The sequence below is a fragment of the Penaeus chinensis genome, chromosome 31 (genome assembly GCF_019202785.1).
Source record: "Penaeus chinensis breed Huanghai No. 1 chromosome 31, ASM1920278v2, whole genome shotgun sequence".
Lineage (NCBI taxonomy): Eukaryota > Metazoa > Arthropoda > Malacostraca > Decapoda > Penaeidae > Penaeus > Penaeus chinensis.
This window is the reverse complement of record NC_061849.1, coordinates 3286776-3291775: the sequence shown is the minus strand read 5'-3', so window position 1 is coordinate 3291775 and position 5000 is coordinate 3286776.

Here is a 5000-nt window from a genome sequence, read left to right as displayed (position 1 = left end):
AGAATAATTACCATATTTCATAGGCAAAAACATGATAATTATGAAATAAAATTAGATACTTGTAACTCAATAAATGATTACAATGAATTATTACATTTTTTGCTTAGCACTGGTTGTTAGAGAGCACTTTCGCACAGCACACAATTAGTAAAATTATAGACCTACGTCTGTCATATACTTTTCAGAAATACATTGTCATAAATCTCAATCCTCTTAGTACATAAACCCAATTACAATTATGTCAAAGTGACAAGATTTATATCCATGCTTTCACACCATAAGAAAAATCCCTGTTAATGAATGCCGAGACTAAAATTTAGAGCCCTCTTTTGCGTTTTAGCGTGGAAAACCACGGATGCTACCAAATGCTGTACCTTCTTTCATATCAAGCCACCACAACATGCAATTCAATATACAGTGAGGGAGTTTTTTTTTTTTTTCCATAAATATTAAGAAATGAAAAGATAAAGGTAAAAAAGATAGTAGAAAATCATAAAACCTGCAAAAGTAGTGGATGAAGAAGTCAGCATTTAGTATGCAAACAAAAATCTTTACAGGCTTATTGAGTAGTAATACAATAACCAAGTATACTACCCATTATCTGCCTGCAACTCTATATACATGTGTATGATTGTTACAAACATACATATATATGTTTACATACACATACATATGGTGTATATATAATTTCTTTAATATTCCAAATTACATTTCAAATCTGCTTACTAATCATATAAATTACTTTCCAATTAATTACAGAAAAAAGAAGGCTTCCCAAAGTTTTTTCTTCTTTTAAACCAAAAGCATTCACAAAGAGGGAAAATTTACTTAACTACTAATAAGTGCTTTACATATCGCCAATTTTATGAACACAGAAAAATATAGCTTCACATGACCTTCCACAATTTCAAAACTGATTATTTTCTCTCTTAAAGCATAGAATTTTCATAGGTTTTACTCATGTGCTGAAGGGTGACTGTGAAAAGGGGTTACAGCATGTGGAAAGCTATAGCCCTTTGCTCAGTATAACCCATAAGCACAGATCAGTGGCCAGTCATGGAAGCTAACAGGGGACCGGTTTAAGTTTTTGTCACTTTGATCACCAGGTGGAGAGAATGGAAGATAGGTAGGTCGGTCAGTAGCTACAATACAAAGTGCTCCTATTATACAACAGGATACAATATGTTTGCACTGTGAGGTAGATTGTGCCTTGGGAGAGGACGACACCCTGATTGTACGTGGGCGCAGTGGCCGCACCACTGCTTTACTGTTGCTGCTGCTGCTGCTGCTAGGCTTCACCCAATAACCTGGAGCAGGGCAGACGAAGCCACCACACTACCATTAAAATAATAGTTCTTCAATCTCAACAACAACAATAATACTACAAACAATGGGCAACAAGTAGTGTGTGGTACACTGGCTGGCCTGCCCTGACCCTGGTGCCCAGCAGACAGCTGCAGCTGAGATTGGGGGCCACACACTCTCCCAAGGAATTCAGACCTGTGGACCACAGAGAAGTCATAAAAAATACCTGAGGAACATTGTAGGTAATGTTTAAACTGTATAAATGCATTACGGACTAATTTGGATGTGTCAGGTTCTTGTAACCCTGACATAAGCATTGAGGTACTGTAGGAAAATAATTTATGTGGCAGAGTGAACACAGCACAATTGGGTCCGACTACAGTGAAACCCTGTGCTTCTGTCCACCCTGTTTAAAGCGCATAATGAGGTAATATTGTTGTCGAGGAAGAAGCACTGCTCTTGACTCCTGTGTCACCACCCTCTCAAATATGTAGTTTTAGTGATGGCACAAAGGGCAAAAGCATGTTACCTCCACCTCTGTGAGGTACTGATCCCTGCCATAGAGTGAGCAAGTGTCTCTGAGGTCGCACATTGATTGTTTCACCTGACGAGCTGCGCCCCATGTGCAGGGCAGCAAGGGAACGAGCAATGTATACCCGTATTATTTGTACTGAGCCTGACTGTTGTTGCTGCTGCTGCTGCTGCTGCTGCTATTTGCTGCCAATTTGATTTGTTATGCTGAACCTGGCTGACTGATGCCTGCTTGCTGTTACTGCTGCTGCTGTGGCTGTGGTCATACCAGCTGCTTTGATGACTGCTGGCTAGCGTACATACTCTGCGGGATACGGCCCACTGCTCAAGGTTTCTTCCACACCAGGCCAAAAGGAATAATAATCCCATCCCGCATTTGGCACGTCCATCTTTTGAAAGCTGCTGCTGTACAGTTCACAAAATCAAGCTCCCAGTACTTAATAATTAACATCTTGACTTCCTTAACTCATTAACTCATTACAACTAAACCATTAACCGTCAATTACATAACAGGACAGCTATGCTGCCACATCTAATCCGCTAAAACCTTGGTGTTTACACGTTCACCACATGGAATTCACTCTCAGCTGATCTTTCATGAGCAGATTGCAGCGCATGACAGGAAGCTGGAAGACAATGTCGACCCTGTTTCAACCCCTCATTTCTACAAGTCATGTCACACAGCAGCCTTCTCTACGTCAACAATCACAATGTGTATTATAAGCTCTACAAGTGCAGGGTAACCAAGAAGGCTGTAAGGTGACCGACAACAGGGTTGTTTCTGCCTCCACTCGGGGCCCCACGTTTTGTCCTAGGTAAGCCATCCTCTTGGGTTCAGCGTTACACTCCATACACAGCACTGCCAAGATGCCCTAGTATGGAAACCATTTCCTTTCCCCTGCCGTAGCCTGTCTTCTTGCAGCTAAAGTTGCCAACAGGGAAGGTGAATGCGGCAGATTTGATGACAGGGGTAGCAACGGCGGAGGCGGAGACATTGGAGGTGTTGAGATGTTAGTGGACGGGGCATCGTGGCTTGGCACTGCCAGTCAGGACGTGGAGTGAGCGCCATGAGGGTGTGGTGGCGGTGGTGGAGGTGGCGGGAGTGACGGATGCGCAGCCACTTCATCCCCACCACTGCCACCTAACACCCCACCTCCCAGATGACCCTGAGCTGCCACGCACTTTTTCAGATGGATCTTCATATTGTACTTGAATTTAAAGAACTTGCCACATCCCGGACAGACGGCGGGGCGACGTGATGGCCAGTGCATGTACTGGTGGGAGGCGCTGATAAATTGTAATTTTTGAAGCAATTGATAATCTGGAAAAAGAACGGAAAGGACACTGTCAGTCATTTGATCATTCCCAATTGAACCAATTACTAACTTTAAACAGATAATCTCTAAATCAATGCATGCAGTGACAGGCATTTTGTGACTGCAAAAACTTGCTTCAAATATCGAGTGCACAGCTAACAGAGACAGCAGCCAAGTATTTGCACCACACTACACTGATGCCTGTCACTACCTGTGCTTCTGCAAGACTGCAAGTTGTGGCCTCATAATCAGGCAGCCAATCCTTTATTAGAATATCATTGTCATAATTTCAAATTTTCTAAACAGGCTAAAAATTTGGAAGCAAATTTTGGTGACTAAAACGAGAATGACTTTTTCCAGATATCAATTGAGATGAAACAACAGAACAAAGAGGAGCTTGTGAGCCAGGCTAAGGTGCCTCTTGTAAGGCCGCAGCTTCCACCAGTCTAAGCACAGCACACCTACTGGAGAGGAGGACATCAAAATGGGGATGGAATTTGAAACAAAAGCATGAGAGAAAAAAAGAAAAGAAAAAAAAAAAAAATACTATGTGATGTGACAACTATGTGATGTGACAAACAATGCATGTACAGATACAAACATTTCAGGTTTACATCAGTGAAGCATCATTAAGAAGTACAGACTTAATTTAACATTTTTTTTTTTTTTTTCTCTGAAGCTATGTTGCCAATGCAATTATGCAGGGAATAATGAGCAAAAAGTATGAGGAGAGAGGGGGGGGGGGAGGGTAATTATAAAGGCCTACAGAAAAAATAAATAAATAAAAAATACACAAGCATACTGAAGGCAATTAGGTGAAAAGAGAACAATCATATTCAGTCCTATAATTCCAGCACCAACATTCACAATCACACACACACAAAGGGTGGGGAAAGAGAGATGGGGATTCCAACTGCACTTTCTATGAGCTTTTTGTGAGGGTGAGAAAAGGGGGGGGAAAAATTTAACTATCACCCAAGGCCGTAGCCAAGTCAGTGACATTTTCAGGTTTGAAATTGACAACTGTATATTGCTTTACGTATACTCTTTTGCCCCCCCCCCCCCCCATCCCTTGGGGAAAAAAATAAATAAATAAATAAACAGATGAATAAATTTTAAAAAGATGATAAAACTTATCTAGATATAGGACAAGCTTATTTAAAATAACTAAGAATTGCACTTCAGATAATGAATATTCACAACTGAAATTCAAAGCAGTTCAAACTTACCTACAAAGAAAAATATCAAGCAAAAAACTTTTCCCCTTCTTTCATCTAACGCATTTGCTCTCCCAAACGCAACAGCTACAATCCCCACCCCCCTCTGTCTGTCTGTCTGTCTCTTTCACTCTCACTCTCACTCTCTCTCTCTTTGCCTTTCTTTTTTGTTTGTTTGTTCATTTGGTTTTCCCATTGACCTACCTGATAAATATTACAAACAAGTTGAACATTCATATCATCAAACCAAAATTAACAATTAGCAATCTAACATCTTCATTACTCCTACATGTCTTCAGCATTCTACCACGCACAGCCAAATAATGTTACCTACGACTACATGCATTCTGGTTTTCAGTCATTCAAACTACTTCTCTAGTCGATATGTTTTCTTTTTATAGCCGCTTTTCCTCTTGCATTTTGTTTTAGCAAACAAAATTTCAACAAAAGTGCAATTCAAACAGCTCCCTTTAGTACCATAAAATCCCTACATGTAATTTATTTACAAACAAAAAAGGGATAACAAATGGTCTCTGTCTCTCTCTGTCTCTCTCTCTCTCTGTCTCTCTCTCTCTCTGTCTCTCTCTCTCTCTCTCTCTCTCTCTCTCTCTCTCTCTCTCTCTCTCTCTCT